General features: G+C 37.7%; 1 pseudogene; it reads left to right on the top strand.

Moving 5' to 3' along the window:
• Positions 1-556: 556 nt before the first annotated feature.
• Positions 557-12,296, top strand: LOC140239228 (complement component receptor 1-like protein; annotated as a pseudogene).
• Positions 12,297-12,370: the final 74 nt, after the last annotated feature.

Raw genomic sequence — 12,370 nt, 5'->3', positions numbered from 1 at the left:
TTCACTTAACTTTTTCAATCCACGGAAAACCATGTCCGTAATAAGCGGTTCATCGTAAGTGACAACTCTGATAAAAACATATTGAAGAACTTAGATTAAACAACAACAACAACAACAACATTTATCAATTTTCAGAAACCTGAGATTACTATTTTAGATGGAAGCTCCTGAAAAACCTAGAAAATAATCGGAATATACATGATGACTTTAATGATATCTTCAGAAATATTTCTCATATTGTGACGAATCCAGTATTGTTGGAAAGATCAAATTTTCCTGTAATTACATGTAACCTTACCTTTATATGTTTTTGCATTCAAATGTATACTATACAATTATAGTGCATACATAATATGTGTATGTATGTCTGTATATATTTATGTATGTATGTATGTATATAATTTTATTTCATGCATGTATTTATATAGATATAGATATGTGCGCAAAAAGCCAGTTGATATTTGTGACATCACAGCAAACTATGACTTCAAAATGTAACTAGATACCAATACTCTGACTCAGCTGGAGAAACCACCTCGGAAGACTTATTTCAGAAATGGCATGGAACTTTCAACGAATTCACATTCATCTCCCCACGTTGTTGATAATTACGGTGGCCATGAAAGTAAGCGCGGGTGAGTATAATAATCACTACATAGTAAATCTATGTTACATTATCATTTACATCTTGTTGGTGTTTTCTCTCTTTTTTGTCTGTCTTGTGTGATTGTGTGTTTGTGTGTGTGTTTGTGTGCACGCATGTTTTTTTTTTGCAGCTGCACTTGCGAGCGTCCAGTGTGAGTATTAGGTGTGTGAATGTCACTCTGTTTGACTTCTTGTGTGGGGACCTACCCTGACAAGCATTTGCTTTTCTGTAATCTTAAATATCATTTTTGGGTGTGGCGTATTCTAGAGTGATTTCAATCCATTCTGTAGCATGAAAAAATATTTGATCCGTATGTACTGACTTTTCAAATATTTGCTCCTATTCATTGATCTCTAGATGTATGTTACAAATGTAATTTTTATGAAAACTTAATAGATGAAAATGAAATGAAATATCTTCTTGTGCAAATTTACAATTTCTTCAAGAAAACTAAACTTAACGTCGATATGTTCCTTTTGCGACCAGTCACCACTCAATCCTACGAAAGTCGCAATAGAAAGACTTATTCTTTTTCAAAGATTTATTTTCTTAGTGCATGTTTGAATGAGTCTTTCGGAAGGAGCTTATCATACCATTGTCAATGCCAAAGATGACATAATGGAATCTAACCAGAGCTTTCATATTAGCACCTTTACCAATAATGCTTAAATAGAGTAGAAGCAGTCTACTAATATTTGCAGGAGCTAAACATTAGGAAACTGCTGAATAGAAAGATTGAAAGGTTATTGACACGCCCATATTGACCGATCCGTATTACAGCTGAAAACACCCAGTATCATTCCGCTGGCGTAAATACCTAAGAAACTATGAATGCAAAAAGAGAAGTGGGTATAATATCGTATCCGATTTATCAAAATTCACGTGAACAAAAAGAACAAATCCCACAAAGTAAAGATACTGACAATTATGGACACAACCACCAATATTAAACTTTTTAAAAGTAAATCAATACACAGTACAGCAAAAAAAAAAAAAAAAAATGAAAAGAGGCGCTTAGGTCATGATTCACCACTTGCATATTCGAATCAAAACAAACAGAACCAAAAGTTCAAAGATCCCGTGCCAACATTGACTGGACTAGTCAAAAAAAGGGGGAAAAAGAGGAAGAATAATAGTAATGCGTACCATTTGGTGCCCCCATAGACTTTGAAATGGTGCTGTCATCGCCCCATATTTAGCATGACACTCTCCTTTTCATTTACATCTCTCTCTATCATTGAACATGTATACAGTGGATTCCTGTTATAACGAGGTCCTTGGGACTGCAAGTTTTCTTTCGTTGTATCGAAATTTCGTTATAACCGAACAAATAAACAATAAAACACCTAAAACAGATCATGTTGCAGCCTGAGTTTTCACGTTGTTGTTACCGAAATTTCGTTATAACCGTGTTCGTATACGCTGTGCAGTGTCCAGTACACTGTAATAGGGACCTTTAGATTTTCGCGACGCGGACTTTTCGGATGAAAAAAATAAATCTTTTGAGCATGTGCAAATTTGTTTATCAAAAAAAAAAAAAATTGTCCTCGTCGTCTGAGCTTGTGTGGTCGGTTCTGGGCCAAATACATATTCACACCGATGCAATGATTCTATAGGGGCGCCATTTTACCTTGTATATCAGCTGCGTCTTCGGGTAATCTAAAGTTACTTTGCAACACGACGCAGAGAGAGAGAGAGAGAGAAGAGAGAGAGAGAGAGAGACGAGAACGTCCAACGCAATCGTCGTCTAAAACGTCGGCGTTGCAAATCTAGAGCTCCCTATATGGATATACGAATAAAGAGGGATAGTGTCCATACTGTTATCGTGATTATGATCTTTGATGTCATCATCCACTAAACCCTTTCGTTGCCTTTGTGAGCTATGAGCGCATCGGCACAGACATTTTCACAGCTTTGAACACCCCTGTCACATAACACTTGAAAGAGTTAAACCTCCATGCTCACAATGGATTTTTAGGCAGTGCAAAATAATGTGCTTTTAAGTATTCTATGCAAGGGCGCCGGAAGCGGGGGGGGGGGGGGGTGGCAGGGGTGGCACTTGCCCCCCCCCAAACAAATTGTTGGGGGGACAAAAAGAGTTTTTGCCCCCCCCCCCAAGTGCCCCGTGTAACAAATAATTAATCACTGATTTAAAGACCAAAATGAACAATAAAGGCATATTTCTTGTCTAAATGTTGTAATTTCATAACTGAAAATTGTAATACACTAACAACATACGGATTCATTATTGTATCTATACACTAATAGTAACTTATGAGTAAATTTAGTGTATAGATGGTAGCCTCGTGTCCTCGAGTGTGCCCGCTGAAACATACCTTTAGTAAACCTTACATTTTCTTCTTTGCTTTCTAGCAGTATAAGAATATTTTTTATTGTTCGAACGATGCGATCACGTTTAAGCTTTTAATGAGTACATTTCAGATAAATTGCAAAGTGAAAGTGGCTCGCTCGTTCTGGCCGTACTTATAGTAAAATGCAAAGTTTTCATAAGTTATTATCATAGTCCTTCGCAGTGATTTCTTTTACTATGTTTAATTCCTCAGAAATTGAACTTAAAATGCTCTATAAAATCCCTCCCCCGCTCGGTCGCTACGCTCCCTCGACGAGGATCTCACACCATCACATAATATACCCCGTATGTTAGGATCATAGTCCTTCCAACTGATTTTTTTCAATATGTTAATTCCCTAGAAATTTGCTTTTAAATGTTCTATAAACGCGACTTTTTACAAAAAGTCCCTACCGTGGGAGGGGGTGTCCCCCTCCCACACCCTCCCCCCGCTCGGTCGCTTCGCTCCCTCGCCGAGGATCTCGCACCATCACATTATTAATGTACTCCCGTATGTTATGATCATAGGCCCTCCAACTGATTTTTTTTTTCAATATGTTAATTCCCTAGAAATTTGCTTTAAATTCTCTATAAACGCGACTTTTATACTCTGTTTTTACAAAAAGTCCCTACCGTGGGAGGGGGTGTCCCCCCTCCCACACCCTCCCCCGCTCGGTCGCTTCGCTCCCTCGCCGAGGATCTCACACCATCACATTATTATGTACTCCCGTATGTAATAATCATATCCCTTCGCACTGATTATTTTTCACTATTTTTAATTCCTTAGAAATTTGCTTTTAAATGGTCTATAAACGCGACTTTTGTACCCTGTTTTACAATTTCTCCCTACAGTGGGGTGGGGGGCTTCCCCTTTCCACCCCCCCCCCCTCGCTCGCTTCGCTCCAGCGCCGAGGATCTCACATCATCACATAAATGTGCCCCGGTTGAGATTTTGCCCCCCCCCCCCCCCCAAAAAAAAAAAAAAAAAAAAGTGTTCCGGCGCGCTTGATTCTATGTAATGGGACACTGTTTAACTTCAGCGTCTTACCACGCCTTTGGTGAGGAGCTGTCATTTTCTTAACAATTAATTTGTGAGATAATTTTTTTTTAATTAAATTCAAACTTTATTTTCACTTTGTTTTTCAACAAAATGTACAAAGAAATGTGTGAAATTTGACATGGGTGTCGTTGAATATAATATACAAAGCCAGCCGGGGATAACAACAGGTCTATCATGTCTATGTTCATGTCTATCATGTCTATATAACGGAACAGACCCAGATGTGGTCTTTGCTGATTATTACTTTCCGGTTATTCAGACCTAAGTTAAAAAAGGCGAGGGAAAATACCACTATTCCAATTTGGTGGTTGGAAGCTATTCAAATAATACCTAAAAAGGAAACGAATCATGGCATTTGATGTGTTTGTACAGTATGCATTATAATGTTGTTTTAATTCATGTTATCAGGGACGGTATTGCTGCAAAATTGACAATTCTTGTATTGATGTGTGTGGTTCTTCTTCTTTTTTTTTTTTTTTTTTTTGAGCAAACGTGTAGGCCTGTTCTCTATCAGATGACATTGATTTTCCTTTGTACTTGGAGAAAAAAAAAACTGCAGACATGATACCAAACCGTACCATATAACCTTACAGGAAGCAATAATAAAAAAATAAAATAGGATAAACCCTCCGAAATGTCATTGTAGACAGAGCATGATCAAAACACTAAGTGTCAACTATTTGTTTTTCCATGTCCTTTACGTGTCATCCGCCTACCCCGAAGATTGCACGTTGCCAACAGGTGATGAGTATGCGGGCACCGCCTTTTCCCCAGAACAGGAGACGTACGCATCAGGCTCTTTTCTGACAATGAGCTGTCCACAGGGTACGCCTCGCGACGGATCACCGGTCAGTTTTTGCGTTGGAGATGCGTGGGACAGGCAACTCCTCACTTGCTACGGTGAGCCAAGTCAAGGCATTATGATACATCACTTAGTTTTCCACTTCACCACCCCATCGTTCAGAAACAAATCTCTGCTGTTTGATAATGGTCTCCCTTGCACACCGAGATATTCTTATAGAATAATATAGAATATACATTTATATTACTGTATAAGAAGAAATCGTGAAAACGGATAACTCCATCTTCTTCAAATTGTCATGCTTGAGGTACTAAATATTGAATCTGCTGAAAACAAGAAAATAATGTAAGTAATGTGTTGATTCTAACGAAATATTCAGATCTTCTTGTTATTTAGTGAGTGCCGTATCATTGAAAAGAGTTTATTTTTCTCTATTTAATGATGACCATACTTTAAAATCAGTGAAGTCCATTTTATCTATTTTTTTTTGGCGTTAAAACTTTTCATATGAATAAATGAACCAACGAATGAAAGAATATATATGTATATATATATATATATATATATATATATATATATATATATATATATGTTATATTATATTAGAAAGGCACTTTAACCTGAAACACAAACTAAGACAAGGCTAACTCAGGGAAACTCTGTAAAGGTACCTAATTATATATTTGGGCGCTGTGGCATAATGGGTAAGACTCCTGACTCCAATCGGAGGACCCGAGTTCGATTCCCGTCCAGTGCTTACGTCATTGAACAAGATGTTTTTACCCACCATGCCCTTCTCAACCAATGCAGGTGCATAGATAGGTACTTGGCAACGCTATAGTACTAATAACGGCAGGTTCCTTTGTAGAGCAATGGCAATGCTGAAGAGGCTACCCTGGATAAAGAATACCTTATCATTGTTATTGTTATAGATAAGATTGTCATAAGACCTTAAGATAAGATCTTATTATATAAGACATTATTATCATTATTACCATAATAGTAATAATAATAATAATAATAATGATGATGATAATGATAATAATAATAATAATAATGATAATAATAATTATTATTATTATTTATTATTATTACTACTACTACTACTACTTCTACTATACATTATGATATATTAACACACATATTATATGCTATATGCATGCACACACATGCACATATTTTGTGTGTATATTTAATATATAATCACTGAAACATTAAAACATTAAAGTAATGAAGATTATAAAACTATACAATTTGCATTCACTTCACTTATTCAGCAAACTGCGACCCTCCCGATTCTAGAAATGGGGCAGCATTTGAGCCATCCAGGACTTCTTATACCGAAGGGGCAACCATCACCTATTCCTGTAATAATGGAAACGACTTAATCGGAATTGACCAGGCTACCTGTAGAGATGGTGTCTGGGATCCAGCCCCAGTCATTGGAAACCCATCTTGTTCAGGTGATACCTTACCCCTCCTTAAATCAACGTCAATGTCTTTGTATTCCCATTTATACACTATATTGTTATCATGTCGCTCTTTTCATTTGCATAATGCCTACAATATCTACGTTTGAACGGATCAAGCTTCTATCATTGGTCTCCTGAGGTACATAACAAATTTTTCTTTTTTGTTGTTGTTGGATGATTTGATAGGAAAATATAAGGGTGTCCCCCCTCCCACACCCTCCCCCGCTCGGTCGCTTCGCTCCCTCGCCGAGGATCTCACACCATCACATTATTATGTACTCCCGTATGTAATAATCATATCCCTTCGCACTGATTATTTTTCACTATTTTTACTTCCTTAGAAATTTGCTTTTAAATGGTCTATAAACGCGACTTTTGTACCCTGTTTTACAATTTCTCCCTACAGTGGGGTGGGGGGCTTCCCCTTTCCACCCCCCCCCCCCTCGCTCGCTTCGCTCCAGCGCCGAGGATCTCACATCATCACATAAATGTGCCCCGGTTGAGATTTTGCCCCCCCCCCCCCCCCAAAAAAAAAAAAAAAAAAAAAGTGTTCCGGCGCGCTTGATTCTATGTAATGGGACACTGTTTAACTTCAGCGTCTTACCACGCCTTTGGTGAGGAGCTGTCATTTTCTTAACAATTAATTTGTGAGATAATTTTTTTTTAATTAAATTCAAACTTTATTTTCACTTTGTTTTTCAACAAAATGTACAAAGAAATGTGTGAAATTTGACATGGGTGTCGTTGAATATAATATACAAAGCCAGCCGGGGATAACAACAGGTCTATCATGTCTATGTTCATGTCTATCATGTCTATATAACGGAACAGACCCAGATGTGGTCTTTGCTGATTATTACTTTCCGGTTATTCAGACCTAAGTTAAAAAAGGCGAGGGAAAATACCACTATTCCAATTTGGTGGTTGGAAGCTATTCAAATAATACCTAAAAAGGAAACGAATCATGGCATTTGATGTGTTTGTACAGTATGCATTATAATGTTGTTTTAATTCATGTTATCAGGGACGGTATTGCTGCAAAATTGACAATTCTTGTATTGATGTGTGTGGTTCTTCTTCTTTTTTTTTTTTTTTTTTTTTTTGAGCAAACGTGTAGGCCTGTTCTCTATCAGATGACATTGATTTTCCTTTGTACTTGGAGAAAAAAAAAACTGCAGACATGATACCAAACCGTACCATATAACCTTACAGGAAGCAATAATAAAAAAATAAAATAGGATAAACCCTCCGAAATGTCATTGTAGACAGAGCATGATCAAAACACTAAGTGTCAACTATTTGTTTTTCCATGTCCTTTACGTGTCATCCGCCTACCCCGAAGATTGCACGTTGCCAACAGGTGATGAGTATGCGGGCACCGCCTTTTCCCCAGAACAGGAGACGTACGCATCAGGCTCTTTTCTGACAATGAGCTGTCCACAGGGTACGCCTCGCGACGGATCACCGGTCAGTTTTTGCGTTGGAGATGCGTGGGACAGGCAACTCCTCACTTGCTACGGTGAGCCAAGTCAAGGCATTATGATACATCACTTAGTTTTCCACTTCACCACCCCATCGTTCAGAAACAAATCTCTGCTGTTTGATAATGGTCTCCCTTGCACACCGAGATATTCTTATAGAATAATATAGAATATACATTTATATTACTGTATAAGAAGAAATCGTGAAAACGGATAACTCCATCTTCTTCAAATTGTCATGCTTGAGGTACTAAATATTGAATCTGCTGAAAACAAGAAAATAATGTAAGTAATGTGTTGATTCTAACGAAATATTCAGATCTTCTTGTTATTTAGTGAGTGCCGTATCATTGAAAAGAGTTTATTTTTCTCTATTTAATGATGACCATACTTTAAAATCAGTGAAGTCCATTTTATCTATTTTTTTTTGGCGTTAAAACTTTTCATATGAATAAATGAACCAACGAATGAAAGAATATATATGTATATATATATATATATATATATATATATATATATATATATATATATATGTTATATTATATTAGAAAGGCACTTTAACCTGAAACACAAACTAAGACAAGGCTAACTCAGGGAAACTCTGTAAAGGTACCTAATTATATATTTGGGCGCTGTGGCATAATGGGTAAGACTCCTGACTCCAATCGGAGGACCCGAGTTCGATTCCCGTCCAGTGCTTACGTCATTGAACAAGATGTTTTTACCCACCATGCCCTTCTCAACCAATGCAGGTGCATAGATAGGTACTTGGCAACGCTATAGTACTAATAACGGCAGGTTCCTTTGTAGAGCAATGGCAATGCTGAAGAGGCTACCCTGGATAAAGAATACCTTATCATTGTTATTGTTATAGATAAGATTGTCATAAGACCTTAAGATAAGATCTTATTATATAAGACATTATTATCATTATTACCATAATAGTAATAATAATAATAATAATAATGATGATGATAATGATAATAATAATAATAATAATGATAATAATAATTATTATTATTATTTATTATTATTACTACTACTACTACTACTTCTACTATACATTATGATATATTAACACACATATTATATGCTATATGCATGCACACACATGCACATATTTTGTGTGTATATTTAATATATAATCACTGAAACATTAAAACATTAAAGTAATGAAGATTATAAAACTATACAATTTGCATTCACTTCACTTATTCAGCAAACTGCGACCCTCCCGATTCTAGAAATGGGGCAGCATTTGAGCCATCCAGGACTTCTTATACCGAAGGGGCAACCATCACCTATTCCTGTAATAATGGAAACGACTTAATCGGAATTGACCAGGCTACCTGTAGAGATGGTGTCTGGGATCCAGCCCCAGTCATTGGAAACCCATCTTGTTCAGGTGATACCTTACCCCTCCTTAAATCAACGTCAATGTCTTTGTATTCCCATTTATACACTATATTGTTATCATGTCGCTCTTTTCATTTGCATAATGCCTACAATATCTACGTTTGAACGGATCAAGCTTCTATCATTGGTCTCCTGAGGTACATAACAAATTTTTCTTTTTTGTTGTTGTTGGATGATTTGATAGGAAAATATAAATGTCTAGTGCAGGTAGGACGTATAATGCGCATAGGTTATTACATACTTTTGTATTTTGTGTTCATCTTCTTGTTTGATAAAACAATATGATTTGTGTAATCAAGGAGGTGAGTTCGTCTCACCTCCCTGTTTGTATCTTGTTTCATCCTTCTGTGGGATGGAAGTAGATGACCCTTCTTTTGATATGAACCGAAAAATTTAAAATGATCATTTTTAGCCGACTCAAATATATACGGTGATTATATTCTTTTCCTGTCTCCGTTTTTTTTTCTTCCTAAAATTCCTTTAGAAACTTATTCTCAATATGAGTTAGCAGCTTCCAAAGAGTTTTCATCATAAAAAGTCCTTGCTTTGAGTGTAAGTAAATTACGTTGGTACTTTGAACCAGGTGCTCCCCTTCATTGTTCATCGTCTCGTTCTGCATGAAGTCACACCATGTAAACCAGATGTAAACTTTACTAGATATGCCGTAGTACGCACTTCTGTATATTCCTACTTTACTTTACATTCTGCTTTAAATGTGCTTTTGATAAGGTGTTACTACAGATCTACTATGACAAAAAGCTGCTTTTGTTTAATAAATTTTGTGCAAAAGGGTAATAAATAATGCGAACGGTGGACAACTGTTTTAAACTATTGGTCTCCAAAGTATGCACGGTTCCGAGCGGCGGCGATGACAACACACTCTTCATGCCCGTGCAGTCCGAGTATGAACCGGGCGAGGCCGTTGAGATGAGCTGCAGAGATGGAGCCACGGGCGAGGGAGCCTCAAACAGTGTATGCGACGGAGAGTCGTGGGAACCCGAACTTCTAATCTGCTACGGTGAGAATCAAAATTGAATAAAGTAGGCCTACTACAGGGCAGAATAGGATGAAACAAAATCAATGGATTAAGTGAACTAAAAAAGAATTATATGAAGTTAATGTCATTGCACCAAATGATTATTGGTTGTAAAGTGTTAACAAGCAATCAGTTAAAATAAAGTAAAGTATAACAGTATAATAACAATGAATTAAAATGGAATAAAATGAAATGGAATTGAATGAACTACAGCAAATAAACATTATTGCACCTTCATCAATGATCACATCTTTTGTTCTGAAGTTAGATTTCGACCACCTGTCGTCCATATAATTCAGTTGAAGTGCCAAAGGTGCTTCTGAATAAAATGATGTGTGTAAAAAAAAAAGAAGTCGAAAGAAAATAACATTACCATAAACCAACAATAGTAAATTCAGTTCAATTCAATTCAGTTTTATTTTCAAGAAAAGAATGAAAAAAGTATGATTTAAAGCATGCGTAAAACAATCACATTTGTTTGATTGATTTAATCAACAGTCAAACAAATGACCAAAGAATGAAACAGGCAAACTGCGTCATAGTAGTGATATTATTTAGGCCCGTATGAACAGCATGTTGGATTTTATATGTCTTCATAGATCATGTCACGTTGAAATTTTGATACCATGCTCGCCGCGTCACAATGTTGTCCTCTTTCCTCTCTGTGAAGCCAACTGCGAAGCCCCCGACGTCAACGTTGACGTCACATACGAACCGAACCAAACTGCGTACACTCATGGGGATGTTTTGACCTTTTCGTGTCTAAATGACAATGACTTGAGAGGAGACAATCAGACGGTATGCATCAACGGCGTTTGGGAGCCTGCCACAACCATCGAATCTCCGTCCTGCGCTGGTAAATGTTGACACTTTCTTTTCTCCTTGACTCATCATCATAAATTATTTTTTTTTCTTGATTCATCTGTTAAAAGTTCATGTGCTTTCATCCACACATAATGTGTGAATAACGGAAATAGAAATAAGAGAGAAGCGGACAAGACACAGAAACCTACGCAGTAGATCGGCAACGACATCACTGATACGAAAAAAAAAAAGATAGTGGAAAATCAACATCAAATGCTTCGAAGATATGAAGTAGGCCCATATAGGACTATCAGTGAGGTGCCGCATTCAAAATACTAACTATTCACATAGAGCGTGTAGAGAATAGTTTTAGAATGAATTATGTGGTAACCAGTTTATTAGCATGGTGATTTGTTCATGGATTTCTTCATTGTGATAAAGGATTTTTTTTTTCTCACACAAAGATAATGACGACGACGACAGCAACAAAAGCAACAACCATTACAGCATGAGCTAAATCGCTCTACCTTTTATCTTCCTCCCTCCCCAAGGAATTACAACCATATTGCCAACAACGGCGCCACCAACCGAGGACGCAGTGACCACACTGACGACGTCGGAAACCGACAGTGTGACGAGTGCAGCAACTGAGGCAGGCGTGTCAACATCGGTGACCGCGAATCCAGAAACTGAAACAAACGCTGGATTTTCCCGAGGCACTGCATCCGTTTTCACGACCGAACCTCAAGACGGCACGGAGATGGGTTCGACCACCGACACACCAGATGCAACAGAGGCCGAATTGACAACTCAAGTTACGGATGAGCCGGATATCGGATCAACAACAGAAATCCCAGTTGAGACAATGACACCCAGTTTAACCACAGAATTACCTGATAGTACTGGATTAACGAGCGAACCTGTATCGGGAACTGACATCGATTTGACTTCTGCATTAAATAGCGTGACTGAGTCTAGTGATAGAACCGATAGTACCACGGAAACCGAATTAACGTCCCAGCCAGATGGCGAAACCGATGCTACATTCTCTACTGACACAGCAGGAGAGACTGTTTCTGGAATGACAACTGCGATACCAAAAACAACTGAGCTCGGACTATCAACAGACTCCTCTTCCGCAAGTGGACCAGGAATAACCACTGGACCTGCTGGTGGAACTGATGCTATATTCACCAGCGAAACACCAAGCGGGACCGGGTTGGGGTTAACGACTGAAGTCCCAAGGGAGACTGATAGTATTTTTACCGCGACTCCTGTTCGGACAGAATCCGGTTTGTCGTCC

The sequence above is a fragment of the Diadema setosum genome, chromosome 15 (genome assembly GCF_964275005.1).
Source record: "Diadema setosum chromosome 15, eeDiaSeto1, whole genome shotgun sequence".
NCBI lineage: Eukaryota > Metazoa > Echinodermata > Echinoidea > Diadematoida > Diadematidae > Diadema > Diadema setosum.
This window is presented reverse-complemented; position numbering and strand designations above follow the sequence as displayed.